This window comes from Dryobates pubescens, chromosome 11 (genome assembly GCF_014839835.1).
Source record: "Dryobates pubescens isolate bDryPub1 chromosome 11, bDryPub1.pri, whole genome shotgun sequence".
Lineage (NCBI taxonomy): Eukaryota > Metazoa > Chordata > Aves > Piciformes > Picidae > Dryobates > Dryobates pubescens.
The window spans coordinates 12,501,228-12,528,158 of NC_071622.1; the positions used below are offsets into that span (position 1 = coordinate 12,501,228).

The window sequence follows — 26,931 nt, forward strand, 5'->3', positions numbered from 1 at the left end:
CTTTTTTGAAACACCTCCAGGGATGGGGATTCAACCACCTCCCTGGGCAGCCTGTTTCGGTGTTTGAGAAACCTTTCCAGGAAGAATTCTCTTCTAATGCCCAATGTAAACAATCCTTGTACAACTTGAGGCCCTTTCCTCTTGCCCTATCACTTGATACTAGGGAGAAGAGACCAACACCCAAGTGGCTCCAGCCTCCTTTCAGGGAGTTGTAGAGACCCAGAAGGTGTCCACACAGCCATCTTTTCTCCAGACTAAACAGCCCCAGTTCCTTCAGTCACTTCTCAGAAGACCTGGTCTCCAGACCCCTCACCAGCTTCACTGCTGTTCACTGCATCCTCTCCAGCACCTCAATGTCATTCTTAGAGTGAGGGGCCCTAAACTGAACCCATTACTCTAGGTGTGGCCTCACCAGTGCTGTGTTCAGAGTACAGTGGGGTACACAACAATCATTTCCCTGTTTGTGCTGGTGATACTGTTGGTGGTCTAGGCCAGGATGCTGTTTGCCGCCTTGTCTTCCTCAGCACATGGTGGCTCATGTTCAGCTGACTATCAGTCAACACCCCCAGGTCTTGCTCTAGCAGCTTTCCAGACACTCTGCCCCAAGCCTGGACCATTCATGGGGTTGTTGTGACCCAAGTGCAAGACCTGGTACTTGGCCTTGTTGAACCTCTTTGCATTGGCTTTAGGCCATCTGTCCAGATCCCTCTGGAGATTCTTCCTACCCTCAAGCAGATCAACACTCCCTTCCAGTGTACTGTCATCTGCAAACTTCCTGAAGGTTCCTTGATGAATCCTTTCATCCAGATCACTGATAAAGGTATTAATCAGAACTGGCCCTAGTGCTGAGCCCTGGGAAACACCATTTGTAACTGTCTGCCAGCTGTGGTTAACTCCATTCACCACAACTCTCTTGGCCTGGCCAGTAAGCCAATTTTTACCCAGAGAAGCATCCACCCGTCCAAGCCATGTACAGCCAGTTTCTCCAGGAGGTTGCTGTGGGATTCTTGGCAGGTTATTCTCTGGTGCAGCACCATGCCACTGTTTCATCCTGAGAACACAGCAGTCTTGGTTCTCTCTCTCCCGTGACTGAAATACACGGTGGTTTATGAACAATCAAGTTCTAAAAAGAAAAAGCCAGATGTGACTTTGATGGGATTTATTTATGGGCTGCTCTCCCCCTGCTGAAAAACTTCAAAGATTTTCTTCCCTCCTGTGGAAGCTAAGCCATGCAGCATGTGTGCTGCGGAGCTCACACCTGTCAGTCTGATGGCTTCCCACTCCTCTTTGACATGCCCTCTGCTCTCTGGCCTTTGGCAATGCTTTAAACAAGAAGTTTTCTATGACTCTTTTTATGCTGCTTTGCACTTTCCTCAGGTAGTAAATGTATTTTATTTCTCTTCCATCTTTCTTTTTTCATGTCTGTCACTCCCTTACCCATTTGAAAACCTCAAATCTTTGTTGAAAACAAGTGGAACCCAGGCTATCAAAAGCCATATCATACATCATGCATGCTTGATTCCCTTTTCCCCCCCCTCAAAATCTTAGCCATATTACTTATGCATACCAGCACACACCGTGTAGATTGTTTTATATGCTGCTTGAAAACTATTTTCATATGCAGAATAATTTCTACCTTGCAGAGAAGAGATGTCACAAGTTCAGTGTGTATGCTCCTTTGTGCTGAACATGCTCACAGACTTTCACACCCATATCTTTTTACATGCTCATTTGGGGCTCTTTTTTTATATATATATTTTTTTTTCCCATGGCTGAGGAGAATTAATTTAAAAAAATACTCAAATGGTTAACAATATTTTGCTCCTTGGAGTCTAACTGCAGATTACTTTGTAGGAGGAAAAAAATATCATTCCCTATTATTAACAGTTCATGCAATATATTGAAATCTCAGTGTGTTGACAGTTGAGTCCATGTGAAAGACCATCTTGATAATGTGATTATGCAAATGACAGGCTCTGGGAGAAAGTGTTTCATTTTGTGTCTTCTCTAGAAGAATATTGGTAAATGTTCTTGCCTTACTGCCATCTCCCTGGTTGCAGCATGCCCTCTGAGCTTCACCCTAGTGGGGGCAAGTCACTTGCTGGATGCCACAGGCAGTGAATCGTAGAGTGGTAGGAGTTGGAAGGGACCTCTGGAGATCGAGTCCAGCCCTCCGTGACAAAGCAGGAACACTTAGAGCAGGTCACACCGAAATTTATCTGTATCTTTTAAGTTTCCATAGAAGGAGACTCTGCAATCTCTGTGGGCGGCTCGGTCCAGTGCTCCATCGCCCTTGCAGTCAAGTTTTTCTTCATGTTGAGGTGGAATAGCCTGTGTTCCAGTTTGCACCTGTTGACCCTTGTCCTATCACAGGACACCACTGAAAAGAGACTGGTCTCTTCAGTCTTTCCTTTTCCAGACTGACAGCCCCAGTTCTCTCAGCCTTTCCTCATCAGACAGATGTTCCAGTCCCTTAATCATCCTCATAGCTCCTGTCCTTTTTGAACTGGGGAGCCCAGAACTGGACGCAATACTCCAGATGTGGTTTCACCAGGGCAGAGTAGAGAGGGAGGAGAACCTCCCTTTACCTGCTGGCCACACTTCTTAATGCACCCCAGGATACCATTGGCCTTCTTGGCCACAAGGGCACATTGCTGTCCTATGGATGACTTTCTGAGCACCAGAACTTCCAAGGTCCTCTTTTGTAGAGCTGCTTTCCAGCAGGTCAGCCCCTAACCCGTACCGGTGCATGGTATTGTGCCTCCTCAGTTGCAGGGCTCTAGACGCCCCCATGCTGAGCCTCCTTAGGTTCCCCTTTGCCCAGCCCTCCAGCCTGTCAGATCTCACTGAATGGCTGCACAGTTTTCCAGCCATTCTTCCCAGTCAAGCATGGGTAGGGGTGAAGGGAGCCAGGCAATTTCCAACCTCATCATTTGGGGAGGAAAGGGTTATTGCACCACTTATTTTGCTGTTCCAGGGCTCCAGGTGGCAGGGCAGCAGGTAGCTGGTTCCTCAGCACCTCTGTTAACTCCTGCTTCTCTAGAGGCAGAGCAGCTGGCCCTGCTACCACTGTGAACAGAGGGGGTGAGCCTGTGAGAGGACGAATCTGTCTCTTTTGTTCGGCTCTGGAAGTTCAGGTCCCCTGTGGTACTGCAGCACTCTGTTATCATTCCAGCTTCTATTTTAAGAATAGCTTCTCCAAGAAATGTAGGCAGCTCGGGTCTTTCTTCTTTGTTGGTTTTAAGTTTACATTTGCAAACTCAATTTCTCTCTCCTTCTGCAAGGTGAGGCATAGATGATTGTATTTTTTTTTCCTCTCTCCTGCATAATCGCAGAAAATTGCCACGGGGTTGATGGCTTTTTTGAAGTGGAGGCAGATCAAAGTCGCCCATGTTTCTTGAATGAAGGCAGCATTTACTCCCTCAGACTTTTACAGCTGATATTTACTTACCAATGTCTCTCTTCTGGTGCCAAGAGAAGTAGACAATGTACTGTAGGTAGGACTGCAGCCCTCCTTATTCAACTCATCTCTTTCCTAGAGCAAGTGAATGACATCGTGGTCGAAATCACTCTGAGTGCTGTTGACATTAGAGTTCCAGCAGCTGATCCCGATGGTGCAGCTGTAGAGATAATGGATTGCAGTTGATTGCTGGTGCAAGCAGAGGTCTGAGCATGCTCTTGTTGTTTCCTAGGCTTTAAAAAATAAGAGAATCCCAACGCAATCACAAATTATATTGCTGTGATACATACTGAGAACTGGGGAGGCAACGAAGCCTCTCTGCAGCTGTCATTAGGCTTGTAAGTGGATGTTTCTCTCCTGTTGGGACTCAGCTGCTTTAGTAACCATCAATTCTTTATTCAATATGAATTTTATAACAGATGAACCCAAGTCAGGAATTCACCTGGAACCTGGACTTCATTCCTGACTCCATCCCCAGCTCCCTCCTGAACCATAGTGTTACAAGGTTCAAGCTGAAGTGCACAGTAGGTGTTGTGTACAAGCTAAGTCCCAACATCACAACAAAATGGGAAATTATTTGTATTAGAGTGATACTCAGGGTCACCCTTACATTGTGTGTTGGAGTAGAGAGAGGAAAAAGAGCAGATTCATATTCAGAGAGCATTTGCTTTTGAATTAAATATTGGACCAAGTTTTCCCTTCCCACCTGACCTCTGCAGTGCTACTGTTGGGCCCCTTGCTCTGCACTCCAGTATGTGTCCTGGTGGGTTCTAGGAATGCTAATTAAATAATTGACTCACCTGGTGAAAGGGTTGGGGTCATTGTTTTGTGGGGTTTTTTTCAGATGATGCCTGGAAATCTTATTTTGAATGTTAAACTTCTCTCTCCCCATGCTTGTTCTTAGTGGTGTGCCTTTGGGTTGTGGACATCACACCCTCTGTTGCCCTGGGAATCAGGCTGGTGGATGTGCTCACCCTCTTCCCCTGGAACTCTTAGCCTTCGGGCTGGAAGGCTCACCCTCAGTATTTGGTGGGGTTTTATGATGTATATTATGTACAGTGTACTGGAGCAGAGCTCTGTGAGAGCAGTCAGTCATTGTAGGAGCCAGGCAAGTTCTGCAGGTACTGAGACAGCATCTATTGCCTAATCTCAGGCTCCAACTAAAGTTTGTCTCCTCTGAGTCAGAGCACCTCCTGTATGAGCAGCCTTTGCTATCATTTCCACTGTCAGGTTCTGCTAGCACTGTGTTGTTTTTTTTAAGTGCCATCTCTCTGTTGAAGTCTCTGGTTGGCACAAAGTGCCAGTGAGATGCAGTCTGAATGCTCAGAGCTAATCTCACTAAGTGTCTTCTTATGAAGCAGATGACAGGAGTCATTTCAGATAGGAGCTGCAGGGATAAAGCTGAGCTTCTCAATACTTTGCTAAAGGAGGACTCGGGTTTCAGACCAGCAAGAGCAAAGTGAGAGAGTGAGGTAGGCTTTGAAAAGCCATTGGCATTGGGCTATCTACTGCCTTTGAAGCTGGTTTCATTGCAGCAGCAGAATTCCCATACTGAGGGCGTTTGAAACCGTCCCCACTGGTGGTCTGCTATGGCTGCTGTTTGAAGGTGGGTTTATAACCTCACTCCCTCTAACAACTGACACTGCTTCAGTTACAGACCAACCAACCTCACGTTGTCTTCTTTTTTTCCACTCTGTTCTTCAGCACATCTCCTGATAGCAAGTCTAACTGGGCCACCACCATTCAGTAGTCACAGCTCATGAGCAGCATCAACCTTTCACTCTGGTGCTCCCAATTAAGCAATTTTAATGGTGGGATTTGATGTTTTACAGAGTCTAAATGAGGTGGAAAAAATATGAACTGATTTTTTTTTCCCTTCCCAGTGCAAGATTTTGATCAGATAATTTAACCTCTGGGTGAAATGGAAGTAGAGGCATTTATGCACAGGTGGTTTTCTCTGCAAAAGCTTTACTTTATGTAGGTCTCTGCATTAATCTATTACTGCTTGGCTTTGGGCAACTGCTCTGAAGGTTTTCATGTGCTTTCTGCCCTGCTGTCAGTAGTAGCAAAACCCCACTGTGTTTTGAAACCTAGTAACTTGTGACCGGCTTAATGCCAGTTGTGTTGCATGTTAGTAAAGCAAGAATTAAGGCTTTTCACAGGATCCCAGCATGCTGGGGGTTAGAAAGGACCTCTGGAGATCATCTAGTCCAACACTCCTGCTACAGCAGAGTTGCCCAAATCAGTTTGCCCAGGATCACAGTGTCCAGGTGGGTTTGGAATCTCTCCAGAGCAGGAGACTCCTGGTAGCCTGCTCTGGGGCTTCAGCACCCTTACAGCAAAGAGTTTTCTCCTCATATTTAGGTAGAACCTCCTGTGTTCCAATTTGTGCCCATTGCCCTATCCTTGGGAACCACTGACAAGACTCTGTGACTTGAGCACTGGGAAGATCCCCTCTCAGGCTGCTCTTCTCCAGGCTAACTAAACAGCCCCAGGTTTCTCATCCTTTTTTCCTCCCAAAGATGCTCCAGGCCCCACAGCAAAGAATTTTCTTCTCCTGTTCAGATAGATCCTCCTGGGTTCCTGTTTGCCCCTTGTCCTGTGGCTGGCACCACTAAAAATAGTCTGGCCCCATCCTTTTGACATCTGCCCTGTAAATATTGATCAGTCTTTTCTTCTCCAGGCTAAACAGCCCTACATCAGCCTTTTCTTGCCAGTCTCCTAGTCATCTTTGTAGCCTCCATCAGAGTCTCTCCAGTAGTTCCTTTTCTCTTCCACTGGGGAGCCCAGAGCTGGGCTAGTGTCCTCACTAGAGCGGAGCAGGACACAATCTGCTGGCCAAACTTTCCTGAATGCAGCCCAGGGGACTATTGGCCTTCTTGGCCATGAGGGCCCATTGGTGGCTTGTTGCTCACCGGCAATCCCAGGTCCTTCTTCACAGAGCTACTTTCCAGCAGGTCAACTAATTTTATGACACTCTTTTGTACAAACAACTGCTCAGACTGTTTTGGTGGTGCTCTGCTCATCTAATTGTAGCTAATGGTGGATGAGCCAGCGATGTGCACTGAATGAAATCCGTTGCTCCTTTGAAAGCAGTCGCATGTCTGAATTGAAACTACCTGCATATGTAATTAGGCTAGGTAATTATTTTATATAGGATACACACAGAATTATAATAATCAGCTCTTCCTAAGAAAGAGGAAAGCCAGGATGGCAGGAAGATACGGTTAGTAATTTAATGAGTAGGTTTTTAGACAGAGGTGATACTGTTAGATTGAGGGGGGTGCAGCTGAATGGAGTTGCACAAGGTGTTTGGCATTCTGCAGACAATTGTCTCTTATTTTTGTATATCAGAATTGCTTCCAAAACTCTTATCTAGTGGCTAAAGCTGGAGAGAAGACAGCTGTGTGGTGCAATACTGGATATTCTAGTTTGACTTCAGTATGTCTGAAACAAACATTAGGTTAAGCAGAGGGCTATAGCCTGGGCAGCCTGGGGAGCTGGGAGATGAGCCAGCGTGGTGTTTTCCCATTTATTTCTAATAACCAGAGATACTGGAGGGGAGATAAGCACCATTACATATACCGGGAAGAAAGATTGGTTCAGATTCATTAAATAAACCCCAAAAAGTTACCGTTATCTGTAACCTGCAGAGCACATAAATTAACTGCAGAAGGGGAAGGAGAATCACCAAATCCCAGCATGGTAGGGGTTGGGAAGGACCTCTGGAGATCTTCAAGTCCAACCTCAAGACAGGGTCACCCAGAGCAGGCTGCCCAGGATCACAATGTCCAGGTGGGTTTGGAATCTCTCCAGAGAAGGAGACTCCCCAGTCTCTCTAGGCAGCCTGTTTCAGGGCTTCAGCACCCTCACAGGAAGGATTTTTCCTTATATTTCAGTGGAATCTCCTGGGTTCCAGTTTATGTCTGTTCCCCTTGTCCTATTGCTGGTACCACTAAAAAGAATTTGGCTCCATGCTCTTGCCACCTGATGTTTGTTTAGCCGTTGATCAGATCCCCTCCTAGGCTGCTCTTCTCCAGGCTAAACAGCCCTAAGTCTCTCAGCATGTCCTCATCAGAGAGCTGCTCCACTCCCTTCAGTATCTCTGTAGCTTCTCCAGTAGTTTGTCTCTCTTGGTGATCCCAAAGCTGGACACAATATTCCAGATGTGGCCCTACTGGGGCAGAGCAGATGTAGAGGAGAGCTTCCTTTTACTACCTGCTGGCTATACTCTTTCAAAGCATCCCAGGATCCCGGTGGCCTTCTTGGCCACAAGAGCATATTGCTAGCTCGTGGTGAACTTATTGTCCACCAGAGAAGCTGTGTTTCTCCTCCCTTCCTGATGCTGGCAGAGACTCAGCATCACCAGCCAAGTGTCCTGGTGTAAATCAGGCATACATTCATTTTTTTTTCTTCCTGGTTTCTGCGCTAGTTCATTGAGACTTCATTGCCCTTTTTCTTCAAGAGAGACCTTCTACAGAGCACACTGCTCTGGACAAGTTTCCTGTGATCATCAAACAACCTCAAGGCAGTGTGGTTTGGGGAGTATGTGCTTGAGGGACACCTTGAGTTGCTTAGAGTGAAATATTGTTGATCAAAAAGGGGAGGTTAATAGCGTTTCTCTGTGTGCCTTGCTTCACAACTCGCAGGCTAATTCCCGCACTTCACAAGATAAGTTTGGGCCAGCAGGAAAGAAAGAGAAAAGTCGAGAAAAGGAGCTGGAAGTGAAACACAAATGTCCTTATTTAGTACAAAAGGATTCTTCTCCCTGTTGGCTTTCTGGTTTTATTAGGTTCACACTTGGCTTGACAATATAAAAGAAGAAATCTAAATTGTTGGGAAATGTGTGAAAGTCTGAAGGAAAGCAGGAGTTAGCAGCTTGTGAAACTCTTCTTCTGGTGTTACTGCAGGCCGCAGCCTGTGCTGGGAGCATGGGAGTTTGCCTTGTTTTGCAACTTGAGAAAATATATCGATATCTCGCCAAAAGTAAGCAAAGATCCACACTATGAGAAGTCACTCTGCTGCTGCTCAGGTGTTTGTGTAAGAAAAACACTGCTGTAGAGACTGCTTTTGGCTGGAGGTACGGTTACAGGGTGAAGGGATCCAGTTTGGGTATGTTTCCCAGGATAACCTTGCAGGCAAGTTCAGACCCTCTCCATGTCTCTTGGCCACTTTCTGCACCCATCCCTCCCCTTCCCATAGTAATGTTCCTTGGTTTTTCCCTGAGGGCAGAGCTCTGAGCAGGGAAGTGGATGCAAAGTCTCCTCTTTGTAAGCCCACCACAATCACAACATCTTTGTTGCTATCCCCATTCTGGAGTGCAGCTATGAAAACTCATTTTCGTACAGATTTTGGAAGTCTCCTTTGTTTTCCTTTGTTGAGCACATACGAGGCGAGTTTATGGTGCAGACAAGTGTATCCTCAGCCTGGCTGGGGCTTCTGTATTAATTTTGGCTAACGTTTGAATGCGGAGTTGGAGCCCAGCTCACCACAAATCAGAGCTAATGAAGTAATGAATGTGACGCACGCCAAACCCCATCAGCTCTGTCTCTCCTTATCCAGACAAGAGCATACTGTGTACGTGCCATGTGTGTGGCTCTTTTTTTAGAGGCCATTTCTCTAGACTATAATTTATTTCTTCCTTGGAAGCTATGGATTAGAGCAATAGATGATGGCGAACTCTTGACAGGAGCTTTTGTGCAGCAGCAGTACACATGAGTTTGCTGTGACAAGAAATAAGTCATGTGTAGTCCTGACAGAGGACAGTTATTTTTGTTTTCCTATATCCACTGCTTTTTTTGTCTTGTATTTCTCACCATCTCCGCTCTGAAACATTTGAGGCATTGTCAGGACGAGAGAAAAGCAGGAGGTATCTGCCACACGCTCCAGCTTTGGCTCTGCGGTGTCTGGTGAGGAGCAAGTCAACAGCAGCATCTCTTCAGAAAGGATCTCTAAAATCAAGGCAGGATGAAGCAGATTAGGTAAAACAGTTAAATGCCAGAAGTGTTTGTTTGTCTTCCCTCACCCTTTGTAAGCAGAGCTCAGGTTTCTATTCTAATATTTATGTAGCCAGAGGGTATTATAAAATCAGAGGTAGTGTGTCACAACACAAGGGATTTTGTTCACTGCTATAATCTCAGTAGGAAAATAACATGATTTTTTTTTTTCTTTAAGTACTTGCACCTTTTAAACTTCCTCTTTTTGCTGTTAGTGTCGTTGGTAGCTTAATGGATTTCTTGATTGTTGAGCTCCTCTTTCTGATACAGTATTGTTAGTCTTTGCATGCATTCAGGATGACAGGGGGCATTAAAAACAGTCATTGCAATTTGAGGTATCTGGAGATTCTATTATTTTTATTATTTTTTTTAGGCCCACTCTGTGAAAATAACTTGAAAAGTAGCAGAATTATCCATTGTAAAAGAGACGATTTTTACTTGTGAATTGAGTTTAAAGATGAAATCTTTCCTGCTTCCTGGGATGTGGATTTCCAATTCATTGCTCTGTTAAGATTAATCAGGAGCAAGACTTTAATCCAGAGCAAAGATGATTGAATTGTCCTTAAACAGTGATGCAGAACATCACTTAGATCTCCCTTTATTGAAAGCCTTTTTAGGTCTTGTAGTGCTGAGACACCGTGAGCATGTGAGAGCTGCTTGTGAGTACATCACAGGAAGATAAGGATCTATAGGAAGAAGGAGGTTTTTTTCCTCATTTGCTGCTTCATTAGAAAGTAAAACACTTTCTGGGGTGTGTGGAATGAAGTTGTTAGGAGGTGTCATATGGAATGGGTTAAACTTGTGTACTGTATCAGCCAAAAACTCTTTTGGCACACAGTAAGAAGGGCTCACTCCACCTGGAAAAGCCTCTTGTGGCTTAAAGGTTTCCCATTACCTAAGATGCTGCTGGGTTTGTAGTGTGGCCAGGATGGAAAATTAATAGAGCTTTGTTTCGGCTTTTACTCCTTGAGAACCTGGAGAGCTCAGGCTCCAACTACCTGAGCCTGAATCTAGAGAGGGACCAGCTCAGACTCCAACTACCTGAGCCTGCTGGGCAGCATGTCCACCAGAGCCACGGCATGATCTGTCACTCACCTTGCTGCCACCAGCCCTGAGTGCTTGCTGCAGTTTCAGCAATGCTAACTACAGAACTGTGCTTTGAAGAATTCATCTTTTTCAGTCTCCTGTTTTCTAGCAGCAAGTGTGTAAAGCTGTCAGGCTGTCCTAAATCTCCAGTTCCAGGCTAGAAGGGAATAAGGACATCATCTAGTTTTCACCCTTTCGGAGGGCCAAGCAGAAATGATTGAAAAGAGCAGGCTTATTGACATTGGTAAATATCTGAAGGGTGGGTGTCAAGAAGGGGCCAGTCTCTCTTCAGTGGTGTCCTGTGATAGGACAAGGGGCAATGGTTGCAGACTGTTCCACCTCAACATGAGGATTATATAAGGGTGGTGGAACACTGGAACAGTCTGCCCAGAGAGGTTGTGGAGTCTTCTTCCCTAGAGACTTTCAAGCTCAGTCTGAATGACTGCCTGTGAGACCTGCCCTAGGTGATCCTGCTTTGGCAGGGGTGTTGGAATTGATCTCCAGAGGTCCCTTCTATGGGGAGGAGCATCTAATTTGAGGCTTTCCAGGCTGTGACGTGTGAGGTTGACAGCCCCTCACTTCAATTCAGGTCCCCTGCCTGAGGGTGGGCTGTGATCAGTGACATTTGGGAGGTGGCAGTGCTTGTCTCAGACGCACATACCGCATAGAAAACCACATAAAGCAACTTGCTGTTTAATGGCCTTGCTGTAGGGACGCTGGCAGGCAGCCCACCATTGGCAAGCTGTTCCCTGGAGTTTAGGGAAGTCTAATCAAGGCCAGATTTAGGGACTTATTACCAGCACTGCAGCTTCAGGCCCTGCTGTTAGCTGGCAGTCACCGAGCAAGTGACAAAGAAGCAATCGGTGCCACTTTTAAGGCCCTTGGCAGGGTGTGGGTGCCCCATGCAGCATTTCCTTCTTCTGGCTAGAATGGGTTTTTTGACTTTCCAAGTTAAACTTTCCCACTTAATGATAGCTTCCTATTGTTTGAAGCCTCTTTTGTTCTGCTTATTTGCATGAGTTACATCATGTTTCATTTAGGATTTGATACAGTCAGAAGTCTGGGATAAAAGACAGTGTAATAAAAGGTTGTTTTAATCATGACATTTTACAGGACTGGAAGCTGCTGGGACCAGTTGGGACCAGCTGTGGGCAAAAGACGTGTTTTGTCCACTGTTGCAGTCTTCCTAGAGCAAAGTGGAGGTTTCTGTCTGCTTTAGGAGAGCAAACTAAAGCAGATCGTTCCCCTCCACACACGTGCAGCTTCTGCAGTATCCTTGGCAGCAACTCCACTGCCCAGCCACAATGTGCCACCACGTGGGCACAGCCCTTGGGCAGTTTTGTCTGCAGCATCCAGAGCTAAAGTATAATTGCCAAGAGTTAATCCAGCTTGGTAGCTTCAAGCAAAACTGTAATCATAGTTACTGGGGTTTGCATTAAAACGCTTGTTTTATTTAAAGTCCTTGTTAGGTTGAGCAAGCTGGCTGTAGAGGAGATTATCTTCCAATTGAAGAGATGTGCCTGGGTGGAGCTGAGCTGCACATCCTCAAGTTCCACCTTCTCTCTTAATTCTTGTTGCTGCTTGAAGAAATTGTCATTTGCTCTAAAGCCAGGTTTGCAGCTCTGATTGAAAATGACTGTGCAAAACCCCATCAAAGCCATGTGTGCCCCAGAGTCATTGCAAAAAACCACACCAGAATAAATAAATCTAAAAGGCACCTTGGAGTGTGTGAGCTCCCTGGGATGCCAGAGGCCGTTGCCTGTAGTTTTGCTGGTGTCCCCAGGCAACACCTAGTAAATCTTTGCCTGCCCAAAAAAGCCCAGGCAAAGGAAGGAAAGAAAGGGAGAAAGGATGAAATTGCTCTCTCTGAGATTTGGGATGATTATTAAATACTGGCCTACTGCCTGGGGACTGTCACTGTTTGCAGAAGTGAGACAGATCTGGGAGAGGTGGCTGCAGCTGTGTAGCTGGGAAGTTGTGTTTTTAATTGCTAATTAAAGTCACCATTTGCATGTGGGGTTTTCCTTGTTAAAGAATGACATCATATTCCACAGGCAACTGCTAGCATCATTTATTTATAGCATGACCAAACTGGCAACTCGCTCTTACTGCTTTGCTGGTACATCTGTATTTCACCTACTGCCTACTCTTGCTTCTTCCCCATCTGCTTTTTTTATGACTTCTGTCCTGACAGCCCTTGTTCTTCTAGTCCTTGACTCCCTCCCACGCAGACATACAATCCCATAACGTTTTGCTTTTTGTCTTTATAAACAATAGGCAAGCAGTCTGATAGCGTAAGTCCAAAGTCAAGGGAGCTTTGCAGATTCAGCTCGACAACTCCTCTCTCTGAATTATTTAAAGGCCATAAACAAAAGAAAGCTCATCGAGAGCTTCAGGTGACTTCTCATCCAGCACTGTGGAGAATGTCTGATGGGAGAGTGCTGCTCATTTTGCCCATTTAAATCTATGGAATTTGGTAGAATAGCAAAAGCAGTTGCAATTCAGGGGCTGCTTCCTGGTATTCCTTAGGGGAGGGCAAGTTGCAGGGAGCTGAATGAGCACATCAAGGAGAGGCCAGGTGGAAGGTGAATGAAAGAACAGGGAACTTCCCTCCACTAAGAATTGTCAAGTTTTACCCCTTTCACAATCAATGAACTTGTCTAAAGACATCCTACATTCTCCTCCTGACTTTAATCTCGGTCCTTGATGGGCTTCTTTTTCGCATTCTTTGTTTTTTAACTCTCAAATCCGTTTCAACAGCTGAATGACCCAGTGATTTCTGATTTCTCAGGTGCATTTTTGTTGCTGGTTTCACTTGTGTCTGGATCTGGGAGTGTTTTGGGCGGTTGGGATTTGGGAAGCAGGCAGCAGAGCACAATGGAATCCTCTAGATGATGCAAAGTTGATTATTATCTTTTGAATAGTTCACTCTGCAGCACGAAGGCAGGGAGATGTCATGCTTTGCATTTATTGTACTAAAGCTGTAAAGCTGTACTCTCATCATTCTTAATATCTAAGGCATGGCTGTCTTTTCTTCCCACTCCTTTCTCCCCCTGGATAAATACAATGGAGAAGGTATCAGTAGTAAGATATTGGAGAAGCAACCCCACATGTATCATCTGTGCTCTGTATGGGTTTGTTTAGTGAAGTTCTCTCCTATGTACAGTCAGACCTTATTAAAATTCAATTTACTGTACTGTCTTTCAATGCCAGACAGACAGTTTGGTCATCAAAGCTGAGGTTTTGCAGTGTGGCCTTACTTGGAAAACTGACCTGTAGAAATGGCTTGTGGGCTCCAGCACACCACCTTTTAGGGATTCCAGCATCTTCCAGTTTACAGGCAGCATTGTAGACATGACCCAGTTAGCTCCCTTTTGCATAAGGTCATAATAGATGTACAGAAACCATGCTGAGCAGGAGATAGGCCGGCTCTAAACCTGGTCTTGGCTGTAGGTAAAGAGGAGATGGCTGTGTTGTCTGTGAGGGGATGCTCAGCTCTGCTGCCACATCCTTACCTGTGCTTACTGTGTGCAATAGGAACAGCAGAGAGTAAATATGAACATAACCTTATGACTTTAAAGGTCGTCTTCAACTTACAGGCTTCTATGATTCGATGCCTTGAGCATGTGCAAGGAGAAGATTCAAGGCAACCAGCACCAGAACAAAAGGACACAGTCTCAAGCTGCTCCAAGGGAGGTTTAGGCTGGATGTTAGGAAGAAATTCTTCACAGAAAGAGTGACTGGCCATTGCAAGGGGTTCCACAGGGAGGTGGTGGAGTCACCATCACTGGAGGTGTTTAGGAAGAGACTGGATGAGGCACTTGGTGCCATGGTTTAGTTGATTAGATGGAGTTGGGTGATGGGTTGGACTTGATGATCTCAAAGGTCTTTTCCAACCTGGTTTATTCTATTCTATATCTGGAATTTTACCTAGTTACTACTCAAGAGCAAGCTTGTACTCATGACATTAAATGCAGTTTTAGATATCATGGAATGCTTTTGGTTGGAAAGGACCTTAAAGGTCATCCAGTCCAACCCTCTGCAGTCATCAGGGACATCTGCAGCTACAGCAGGTTGCTCAGAGCCCCCAGTACCCTGACCTGCCATGGTTCCAGGAAGGGGACATCTGCCATGCCTTTGGGGGAACCTGGGCCAGTGTCTCACCACCCTCAGGGTAAAACATTTCTTCCTCATATCTAGTCTAAATCTCCCTCTTTTAGTTTAAAATCGTCACCTCCTTGTCTTGTTACAGCAAGCTTTGGTAGAAATCTCTCTCTGTCTCCCTTCTAAGCCCCCTTGAAGTACTGAAAGGCCTCAATAAGGTCTCCCTGGAGCCTTCTCTTCTCCAGATTGAACAACCCCAACTCTCAGCTTTCTTCATAGCAGAGGTGTTCCATCATCAGACCCTGCTGCCCGCAGGTCTGGGCTCTGGCCATTTTTCATTGCCAGTCTCAAGTTTATCAACATCTTTTCTCCTTCATAATTTTCCTGCATGCCCTGGCTGGGGAAAAATATTTGCCCACTGCACTCGGGGCATTTTTGAAGCAGTGTGTTGAGGAGAGAAAGCATCCTATTTGTCAAGGCTGGTGGAGGCCACGTGGTTTGGTAGAGCTTGCCTGGCCTTGTCCGCATTGCGGGAGGCTTCAGGTACATGGTGTTGCGCTTGATCCTGTTATGACATTAGCTGAATTGGATGGTGGGGGAGAGCAGCAGGTTGTGAGTTCTTTCAAGATTAATGGAAACTTTTGTTTTACCTTAATTAAACTTCTACTCCCTAAATCAAAGCTCTCTTTCCTAAATAGGTGTATGTTATAAATAGCATTAGTAGAGGTATAATTTTATGAGGCTCATACTTGTGCTACTGTTAATATTTGTGCCTTGATTTTTCTCTGTGAGAAACAGTTTGTCCCTTCCTTTATCTTGCCAGCTCCTGGTGATTTCACTTCTGTGGCACAGAGTTGCACATAAAATATAAGAGATGTATATGTGTGTGTGTGTATATGTATTTCCTGTAGTGGATTTTGCAGCTCCAAGCTGGGCCACCTTGCAGGGAGGTACCATTCCTTTGTGTGTTCTTACCACCAAGCCCTTTGTCTGGAAACAGCCTCCAGGGACAAGATGTTTTTCCTCCCTTGCCATGCCTCACACTTCTCCCCTTTTTGTAAGGGCATGTGGTGATAGGACAAGGGACAATGGTTTTAAACTAGGGCAGAAACTTAGACTGGATATTAGGAAGAAATTCTTTGTAGTGAGGGTGGCGAGACACTGGAACAGGTTGCCCAGAGAACTTGGGGATGCCCCATCCCTGGAAGTCCAGGCTGAATGAGGTTTTGAGCAACCTCATCTGGTAAGAGGTGTCCTTGCCACAGTTCTCTCTCATCTCATCAGAGAGGTTTTCCAGTGGAGGTTACAAAGATGCTGAGGGGACTGTCTCTTGAATTGTTGAGCCCAGAAGTGGACACCGTACTCCAGATGTGGCCTCACTAGGGCAGAGTGGAGGGGGGAGGAGAACCTCCTTCAGCCTGCTGGTGACACTACATAATGTACCCATTAAAAATGGCCAAGATTTTATTGTATGTCCAGAAGTTTCAAAGATGGTTGGTTTGCAGTACTGTAGTATCAGGGTTTGGTTTGGTGGTGGAATCCCACTTATAAAAGGATGGATATGTTGTAGGGATATTATTACAGTTAAAGCATGCTAGTTTAATGTCAGAATTCAGCTTGCTTTAACATGACCCTGGTTTTAACATCTCTGTGTCAGGCTGGGTTTAGAGGTGGAGGCGACTTTCATTAGGGCAGTGCAAAGAAACTACCATCAGCAGGAGATCCAATTTGCAGGTGTTGTCCAAACAGACAGTGAGTGACAGCTTCCTGTCCCAAAGAACTGTCAGCCAAACTGTATAAAATTAACAGTAGCAGAGTATGAATCCATTATCAGATTTAAATAAATTGATTTCCTCAGTCCATCAGCAATCTCATGAGCTCCTGCCAGAGTGTTCCCCTCTTGCTGACCTAGCCAACCCAGCTTGGCTCAGCTCCCTTCCTTGTTCCTGACATCTCCCCTAGGGTTAACCCTTTCTCCTGTAGTGACTGCCACCATCTGAGCACAGTGCATTAATTGTTTTTCCGCTTTTGCTTTGAGGGGACAGTATGAGGTTTTTCTTTCCAGCTTGTCCCACTAGCACTGGCAGCACATGTTCCTACCAGTTACACAGCTGCAAGACCTTCTCCAGAGGTTATTTCAGAGCTTTATACTTATGGTAGCTTTAATACCTTAATATTACTCAAGCCTTTCTCTTTCTTGCTTTAATTAGGTGAAATCTGTTATTTAATCATCTGCACACTCTGTCTCAGACTGTGAGCCATGCAGCGACTGGTGGCTTTGTGGTTACTTTCATGTAAGCCACACTTTGTGTGTCACTCTGCTTGGAGAAGGAAGGCTCTGCATCCTACCATCATGAGACTGTGATCCCATAGATCACAGGCTGGTTTGGGTCGGAAGGGACCTTTGAACGTCATCTAGTCCACCCCCCTTACAGTCAGCAGGGACATCTGCAACTAGATCAGGTCACTCAGAGTCCATCCAGCCTGACCTGGAATAATTCCAGAGATGGGTCACTTAGCATCCCTCTGAGCAACCTGGGACAGTGTCTCTCCACCCTCAGTGTAAAACATTTCTTCCAGATCCAGTTGTTGAAGATGTTGACAAGCTGAGCTGCTTCTTGGTTTCAATGAGAACTTGTGAAAATTATCCAGTTTTGCCAGGAGGCACACACTTGGGTTGAAGGGACTGGCAGCAGGCATCATCTGGATCTGAAATATTTCATTGCATAATTGGGAAACCTAGAATGTTTCCACAGCACGGAATTTGGAGACCGAGCACAATTCATCAGTTTTGGAACAAAGGCAGCTGGGCTTGCACCACTATGAGCTGTTGGACTGAAGTCTAGCTGATTGCCAGGCACTATCATACAACCCATCCCCAATACTTTGGGCAAATTACTTTGACTGTCAACTCTTGCCTCAATCCCAGGAACCCCTGTTTTTCTGTGCCAAAGGGGGGGAGCAAAGAAAACTGCTGTATTTAGACCCGTAGATTGAGGGTGCAGAGGAGTATGCCAATTGTGTGGGTGCCACCATTGTCTGAGACCACTGAGAGTGATCTCCTGGTTGGGGGGGTGGGGAGGAGGGGATGGCAGGACAGACTTTGTGTGGCCTGAAAGACTGTTAAGCTATGAGTTTATTGAAGAGTGAGGATCTTGGGACACTTGATATTTTCCACGGCCCATAACTGTTCAATGTGCTGTGAGCAGAGTCAGTGTCATTCTTGCTCTTCTCCCATGCTCCTGGTATGAAATTTCATACCAAGGTGGACCTTGATACCAGTCAATCTGTTCCAGTGTCACACCACCCTTTGCAGTGAGGATTTTGAGGCACTGGAACAGCTTTCCTGAGGAGGTTGTGGATGCCCTCTTCCTGTAAGTGTTCAAGGCCAAGCTGGATGAGGCCTTGAGCAACCTGGTCTAGTGGAAGGTGTCCCTACGGTGTCCCTACCCATGGCAGGGGAGTTAGAACTAGATGATCTTCAAGGTCCTTTCCAACCCAAACCATTCCATGAATCTATGAATGAATTGTTGGAGCGCTTGGGAGGTACCAGGCGTTGATGTAGGACTTACGAGTGCTTGTTAAGTGTCCTGCATCTCATGAGCTTAGATGTCTATGTAAGTGTGAACCTAAGGAGCAGGAAGAGTCATTAAGTGTTCCTCAAAAGCTGTGGGTCCTGTTGGACCCAGTGCATTCAGCTTTACCTGGCAGACTGTTGCAGTGTAGGGTTGAGTTTTAGCATGCTTGAGAAGAGCAGTGGTTTGTGCCCTTAGTCTGTTCAGGAGAGGAAAGCAGCAGGAACAGATTTCTCATCAGCAAATCAGTAAATACTGCAACTCATAAGAGGAATGCTTATTAGGAGAGTTAATTCTCAGCAGTGTTTCTCCCTGGTCTTTCTCTTGGGCACCTTGTTGTGAACATCTGGATTAACCTTGGGCAAATCCAGCAAGTGGATTGCCTCGGTTTCCCCCTTGTGTCACAGTAGGATAATGTTTTATTTACCTCACCCCAGCATTTGTTGCACTTAATTAATGTTGTAATGTGTCTGTGGTGCCTCTGATAAAATGTGCTGTGAGAATGAGAAGTTGTTTTTACTGATTGGCTTGTTAATTAAATGTGCACACAGAAATGATTTATTGGCATTACAGAACTAAGACTTAATAATTTACAATATTAACATCAGGGTGCTCGGGTCAATTCTAAGCCTGTATCATTCAGCTATTTAGAGACTGAAACTAATGGCACTGAGAAGGGAAGAGAAGCAGGAGCTGGACCAGCTAATGGCTTCTTTTGTGGTGTTTCTGTGTGAGAACTAATTAATAACAGGATACAAACTCTAGTCTCTGGCCCAGGGAAGCCACTTGCAGCATCAGTGGTGTGCTGAGCTCCATAGAGGACAGGAGATGTGTCATCCAGAAGTGATCCCTCTTGGTCCAACATAGAAACCATTTGTCAGCCTGCTCCAGTTGAGCACAGCAGCTGATGTGCAGCATTAGCTCTCATGTGTTAGGAAAAAGCAGGAAAGAATGGTTTATCTGGGGCAAGGCTGCTGGTGTGGATCACCTTCTCCTGTTGAAAGCTCCTGCCCCAGCAGTGGTTTGTTCCCATGAATAGCATGCTGTGTCAGCCTCTAACCATAAGGCTTTTGCCTCCATGTATTCTTCGATGGGAGCACACTGCGATGGGTTAGGAACTGGCTGGAGGGCCGAGCCCAGAGAGTGGTGGTGAATGGTGCCACATCCAGCTGGCAGCCAGTCACCAGTGGTGTGCCCCAGGGATCAGTGCTGGGCCCCATGCTCTTTAACATCTTTATTGATGATCTGGATGAGGGCATCGAGTCCATCATCAGTAAATTTGCTGACGACACCAAGCTGGGGGCAGGAGTTGATCTGCTGGAGGGTAGAGAGGCTCTGCAGAGGGACCTCGACAGGCTGGGCAGATGGGCAGAGTCCAACGGCATGAGATTTAACACATCCAAGTGCCGGGTTCTGCACATTGGCCACAGCAACCCCATGCAGTGCTACAGGCTGGGGTCAGAGTGGCTGGAGAGCAGTCAGGCTGAGAGGGACCTGGGGGTGCTGGTTGATGGTAGGCTGAACATGAGCCTGCAGTGTGCCCAGGCAGCCAGGAGGGCCAGTGGCATCCTGGCCTGCATCAGGAACAGTGTGGCCAGCAGGAGCAGGGAGGTCATTCTGCCCCTGTACACTGCACTGGTTAGGCCGCACCTCGAGTACTGTGTCCAGTTCTGGGCTCCTCAGGTTAGGAAGGATGTTGACTTGCTGGAGCATGTCCAGAAAAGGGCAACAAGGTTGGTGAGGGGCTTGGAGCACAAGCCCTATGAGGAGAGATTGAGGGAGCTGGGGCTGCTTAGTCTGGAGAGGAGGAGACTCAGGGGTGACCTTATTGCTCTCTACAACTACCTGAAGGGGGGTTGTAGTGAGGCGGAGGTTGGTCTCTTCTCCCAGGCAACCAGTACCAGAACAAGAGGACACAGTCTCAGGCTGCGCCAGGGGAGATTTAGGCTGGAGGTTAGGAGGAAGTTTTACACAGAGAGAGTGATTGCCCACTGGAATGGGCTGCCTGAGGAGGTGGTGGGGTCGCCGTCGCTGGGGGTGTTCAGGGCGAGGCTTGACAGGATGCTTGGTTGCATGGTTTAGTTGATTAGGTGGTGTCAGATGATAGGTTGGACATGATGATCTCGAAGGTCTCTTCCAACCTGGTTTATTCTATTCTGGGGTTTATCTAGGCGGATGTTTCTGATGTGACTGGGAATGAGCTGTGGTTGACAGCCCAGGCAGGGTCTGGAGGCACAGATATGTCATCCTAGTGCAGTAATGAATTCAGGGATCTAGAAGTACAGAGCTAAGGAGAAAAGAAGGCCTGTGGAAGCAGACAGAGTTAGCTAACTGGGTACTGGAACTAAAGAGGAAGGTCAACCATCATCTTCCCTTTCTGAACCCAAGGACATGTGCACATAGCTACTAGCATGTTGGAGGCAAAGGTGTTGGGAAGACAAGCTGATCTCTTCAAAGGTGGATTCATGAGGGAAGGGAGGGGAGAGGAAAATGGAGAAGAGGCAGTTGAAACTCAAGAACAGAGTGGTGGAAGTAGAGTTTTGATGAGCGATGTCATGCAAGGGACAATGATCTTGCAAACACAAAAGCCCTGAAGGATGTGGGACAGATGGTTGGGGAAAGATGAAAGCATTCTTGCACAAACTAGGGAATTGCTGATTCAAGTGTGAAGAGGAAAATTTGAAAGAAGGAACTGAGCAGCTGAGGAGTGTTAGATACAGTTGAGCTGGAAGAGAAAGCACTGAGTTGGCAAAGAGGAGGAGGAGGAGGAAGAAGAGAGGTTAGAGGTAAAAGGAGGAAGAAATGCATCCTGAGTGTGAACAAAAGAGGCGTAAGAGCATGAAGCAGGGCTTAAACTGGATTTTGCCTGTCACAGTACAGCAAGGAATGTGTTGTAAACTAAAAAGGAACTGGGAGGTGTGGGAAAGGGTGTCTTAGCATCTCTCGGGAGTTTCCCACCAGCATCCACTCCTTCCCAGTGCAGCAGCTGGGAGTGTCAGTCCTGACTGTGCTTCAGAACTGGGCTGAGAAGCACTTGTGGTCAGCTGTGCTTAGAGGGTAGGCTGCTTGTCTGTCTGATTCAGGGTAGCTGGGACTGAAAAGGCTTTTCACGTTCTGCTGATTTCTGTTTACAGCTCCAATCCCTGATGGGTTTGCTACTGGTCTGCACAAAATCAGGACCTAAACCTACCAGATTCAGGTCACATTTCTGAATAATCTCATGCAGATTGGTGGCTGCTGCTTCGCATGGCACGTTTTGTTTCTGATGAGGCTTTGGAAGGGAGAACATAAGCAACAGTGCTAGTAATGATAGCATAGTTTTTTTCCACATACAGCACTGGTGGGCAGGGCAGCATGACCTTGGGTAGGGAGAGATTAAATTCATCACCTCCAGCATGATGCAATGACTGACTGCAACAAGCAGGAGAGAGAGAGAGAGAGAGAGGGGCAAAGCACGTCCGTGGTAGGAGTGTGGGGCTTGGGCTGTGCAGTTGCCACACAGTGTATGACAGTGCATTCTGTGGAATTGCCAAACCAATATTTGGAGGCTTTAAGTATTAAGAGAAGCTAAAAGCTGTTTTCACTAAATTAATGGCTGGCTGTTTCCTGTGGGTTTGCAATATTGATGCTAATGTGTTGGATGTTTATGTACGTGGTGGTTTTGTAGGTTTATTGCAAGCTGTGTTTATATAGTGCTGCTGCTTTGGTCAAGGTCTTGAGCACACTCTTTATGGGGAGTCTCTGAAATCCCAGGATGTAGGATCATAGGAACAAGAAGCCTTAGAGACCTTATCATAGATGGACATGCAGTGGAGCTCAATATTCCCCCATGTAGAGGAGAAGGGCAGTAAAGCTGGTGAAGGGTCTAGAGCATAAGTCTTACAAGGCGTGGTAGAGGGACCTGGGGTTGTTTAGCCTGGAGAAAAGGAGGCTGAGGGGACACCTTCTGGCTCTCTACAACTCCCTGGAAGGAGGTTGGAGCCAGATGGGTGTTGATCTCTTAAGTAACAAACAATAGGACAAGAAGAAGCAGTGTCAAGTTACACCAGGGTAGCTTTAGGTTGGAGGTTAGGAAAAATGTGTTCCCCAAAGAGGTCATCAGGCCCTGGAACAGGCTGCCCAGGGCAGTGGTAGAGTCCTCATCCCTGGAAAGATTTCAAAGCCATGTAGGTGTGGTGCTGAGGGACATGGCTTAGTGGTAACCTGGTAGTGCTGGGTTGATGGTTGCACTTGATGTTCTTAAAGATCTCTTGCAACCAAAATTCTTTTATGACTCTCTGACTTGCCCTTCAGGAGAGGGAAGTTAATGCCAATATAATTTGGGTTTAATATACGTCTCCCTACCTTGTCTGTCGGGGAGTGTGCAACAGCTGTTAGAGCGGTGTACCTTGCTTTGCAGGAGACACAGAATAATAAGTGTCTGACAAGTTATTCTCATCTTGAATTCTAAATAAATTAGGCATTCATCAAAAACAGTTCTGTTCCAGAACAACTAAATTACAGAGGCGGTTTCCTGCAATGTATCAGCAGTTCCTGGGGTGAGCTTTAGCTGGCTCCTCTGCCTTCGCAGAGCTTCCTTCACTCTCATCAGTCCCCATCCCCATCTCAAATTCAGAAGATGGTGTAGAAGTGAGCAAATCGTACCTGTGCACAGCACTGTATGCTTGCACACTTCTATCCTCTTCTGGCCTGGTCTTCAGTTGCCTTGTTGATCTTGTTTTCTTCAGAGTTACAGGCTGAAAAGAAAGGTCATGCTAAGAAAAAGTGATTTCTCCCTTGGCTGGGAGATAGCTTACTACTTATTTGACTGTGTCACTGGAGCAAGCCTTGGACTGCTTTCCTCTGGGCATTCCATGTGCTCTGAATACAGAGACCTGAGTATATATGATAGCAAATAATCTTCCAGTTACACAGCATCTTCTTGTGCTGAGTTTGGCCTCAATAGGAGTAGAAAAAGGGATTAAATGTAAAACCCAAAACTGAGAGGGCTGCACCTTCAGGGAGCAGGAGAGAGGATTGTTCATGTACTGAGAGTTGCAGTTAGGAAAGGCCAGATGTGGAAGTGTCAGAATACTGGATAGAAGCATCTCTGGTACAAACATTAAAGCCTGGAATTGCAGAAGAAAGAGGGGAGGGATTCAAGGAGATGTTGAGTTTCTACCCACATGCTTTTCCTAGGCACATGTGCTTCATCTTGTGCAGGAGCTGCGAGCTCTGCCTGATGTGGGATGATGAAAACACTAATTTGTCTTAAAGCTTTTTTTCTCCCCTTTTATAGCATGTCCATGAATTCCTACGTGAGAAGAAACTCTAGGTGTGTGCATGGGATTGTAGGCAAGGCATTGGGTGGAAGGCAAGCCAAAGGAGTGCCATCAGCTGCAAATGTGGGTTCCTGCCTTAAGCAAATGTCTTTATTTGTTGGATGGGTGCCACCCTGTCGCACTAATGAACTTAAAAACCCCAAAAGATTGTGTGTTTGCAGCTGGATCTAGAAGGAAGCACAGAAGAGACCTCTTTAGACATACTGAGTTGTTGCTCTCTTTTTGAGGTACAGATAAGCCTAAGGAGGCTTTATCTCTGTATACACAAAGGAATTACCTTTGGAATGAGATAAAAGTACAATTTCTGAGGATTAAAAAACAGTGTTTAGGCATGCAGGTTCTTGGCACTAGTGTGACCAGCAGGACCAGGGAAGTGATTGTCTCCTTGTATTCAGGCCACACCTTGAGTACTGGGTTCAGTTTTGGGGCCCTCACTACAGGGAGGACAGTGAGGTCCTGGAGAGGGTCTAGAGAAGAATAACAAACCTGGTAAAGGGTCTGGAGGGAACTGGGGTTGCTTAGCCTGGAGAAAAGGAGACTGAGGGGAGAGCACCTGGCTCTCTACAACTCCCTGAAAGGAGATTGGAGCAAGGTGGGGGTCAGTCTCTTCTCCCAAGTAACAAGTGATAGGACAAGAGAGGGGAGGTTGTTGTCAGATGTTAGAAGAAACTTCTTCCCTGAAAGGTTTTTCAAACCCTGGAACAGGCTGCCCAGGGAGGTGGTTGAATCCCCATCCCTGGAGATGTTTACAAGACAACACGGTGGTGTTATGTCGATGGTTGGACTCGATCTTGGAGATCTTTTCCAACTGAAACCTATATTTCCGTGAAAGGAGGGAGAGATGTGGTGCTCTGGGACATGGTTTAGCTCCAGACTTGGTAGAGTTAGAGAATGATTGGGCTCAAATGGTTGGACTTAAAGGACTTTTCCAACTGAAATGCTTAGTGATCCCAGATGAAAACCTAAAGAGTTGGGTGTTGCTGCTTCTGAAAAGTCTTGGTACATCTTCTGTGTGTGAGCCATCGTTCCTTAAAGAAGTGCTGTTTAAAGTAATTCATTTCTGCTTGGGCCTGATGTTCACAGCATAGATATTTCCTTCAAATCATGTAAAGTAAATTCCAGCACACAGTGGGGTGGAAGGTTGTGCACCACTTGAACCATCCCCCCGTGCGTGCAGCCCTTCATCGGCAGCGATCGTATGACAGCAATGGGGGAAAAAAGACAATCCAATTCTGTGTGCAGCACGTTGTCCTGCTGGGAAGAGATCTCATCTAGCAGTTCAGCTTTCAAAGCCCTCTGGGTTTTGTACAGTGCAGGTTCATTGTGCTTCCTAGCTTAGAATTCGTAATTTTCTTTCAAAAACAAAAGCTGACTCAAGGCATCCAACAAGAAAATAACCGGCTCTCAGGAGAATTTGAGTGAAAAGCCACTGGAACCTGTTAATTATGAGATGAAGACCGGTGGAGCAGTGGTGGTCTGCTGGGAAGCTGCTATTGCATTTTCATGGATGAAAAGGCTTTGGGCATGATGTCAACGGGAAAAGTTTTGGTGGAATAGGTCTCACAGGTGGTCTGTGGCTCAGTCCTAAAAGCCAACGCCTGAATAATTGCCACCTTCAGTAAGGACTGAGTAGCTTCACTTAAAGGGTTTTCTGTGCAAGCAGCATGCCAGCAAGTCAAGAGAGGTGATTGTGTCCCTTTACTCTGCTCTTGTGAGATCATGCCTCAAATACTGCCTCCACTTCTGGTATCCCCAGCATAAGAAGGATACAGAGCTGTTAGAGCAGGTCTAGAGGTGAGCCACAAAGATGATCCAAGGGCTGGAGCACCTCTGCTCTGAGGGAGCTGGGGTTGTTCAGCCTGGAGAAAAATAAGACTCTGGAAGGACCTTATAACTGCCTTCCAATACCTGAAGGGAGCTTACAGGAAGGCTGGAGAGGGACATTTCCTAAGGGTTTGTAGCAACAGGACAAGGGGGAAGGGTTTTAAGATGAGGGACTGGATCTTAGGAAGTTCTCCAGTACAAGAATGGTGGAACTCTAGAATAGGTTGCCCAGAGAGGTTGTGGATGCCACCCCTCCCTGGGGGTGTTCAAGGCCAGGTTGGATGTGGCCTTGAGCAACCTGGTCTAGTTGACAGGTGTCCCTGCCCATGGCAGGAGGTTGGAGTAAATATGTCTAAGGTCCCTTCCAGCCTAAGCCATTCTATGATTCTACAGACTTGTATTCTACCTATAAAGAACATAAGACAATGGCCACTTGAGCACAGGGTTTTCTCACCCAGTGGCTTTGCCCATTGTACCAACGAGTTGCCTGCATCAAGAATAGTGTGGCCAGCAGGAGCAGGGAAGTCATTGTGCCCCTGGACTCAGCATGGTTCAGCCAAACCTTGAGTACTGTGTCCAGTTCTGGGCCCCTCAGTTTAAGGAGGACACTGAGACTCTTGAACATGTCCAGAGAAGGACAACAAGGCTGGTGAGAGGCCTTGAGCACAAGCCCTACGAGGAGAGGCTGAGGGAGCTGGGATTGTTTAGCCTGGAGAAGAGGAGGCTCAGGGGAGACCTCATTGCTCTCTACACCTACCTGAAAGGTGGTTGTAGCCAGGAGGGAGTTGGTCTCTTCTCCCAGGCAACCAGCACCAGAACAAGAGGACACAGTCTCAAGCTGCACCCAGGGAAGTTTAGGCTCGAGGTGAGGAGAAAGTTCTTCACTGAGAGAGTCATTAGCCATTGGAATGTGCTGCCCAGGGAGGTGGTAGAGTCACCATCCCTGGAGGTGTTTAAGAGGGGATTGGACGTGGCACTTGATGCCATGGTTTAGTAGTCATGAGGTCTGTGGAGACAGGTTGGACTTGATGATCTTTGAGGTCTCTTCCAACCTTATTGAAGTTTTGCTTAATTAGCCTCCAGTTCCTTGGGGTGAGTGCTCAGGGTTGGCTGGCAGTGGGGCCCTCTTGCAAGCAGAGAATTGCTGACACACCAGCCATTTGTTAGCAAAACCGTCTGCTGGGGTGGGAAGGTGAGAAGTTGTTAAATTCAAGAATCCTAAACTGTTAATCCATTGAGCAAGCCTAGCTGAAAACCCAGAAACTTCACACTTAGCCTCAGACTTCCAGTGCAGGCACCATTGAGGTAAGATGTCTATTGCTGCAGAAGAAAGGGGGGATCACAAGAGACACAGACTTTCTGGTCTGGAATTGTTTATGGTGGAAGTACCAAATGAGGTTTCCAGATCATCACACGAATACCCACACTACACCCTGCACTCTTGAGGCTGCACCTCACATACTGGGTTCAGTTTTGAGCCTGTCACTACAAGAAGGACATTGAGGTGCTGGAGCATGTCCAGAGAAGGGCAAGAAAGAGGGTGAAGGGTCTGGAGAACAGGTCTG

General features: G+C 46.5%; 1 protein-coding gene and 1 non-coding gene across 3 annotated transcripts in view; both read left to right on the forward strand.

Moving 5' to 3' along the window:
• COP1 (COP1 E3 ubiquitin ligase) overlaps nt 1-26,931 on the forward strand; it is a 165,704-nt gene that overhangs the window by 128,278 nt on the left and 10,495 nt on the right. The gene's annotated exons all lie outside the window — the stretch shown is intronic.
• Nucleotides 11,667-11,799, forward strand: LOC128897597 (small Cajal body-specific RNA 3). Its single transcript, XR_008462484.1, has one exon. It is a non-coding gene; the product is annotated as a small Cajal body-specific RNA 3 (non-coding RNA).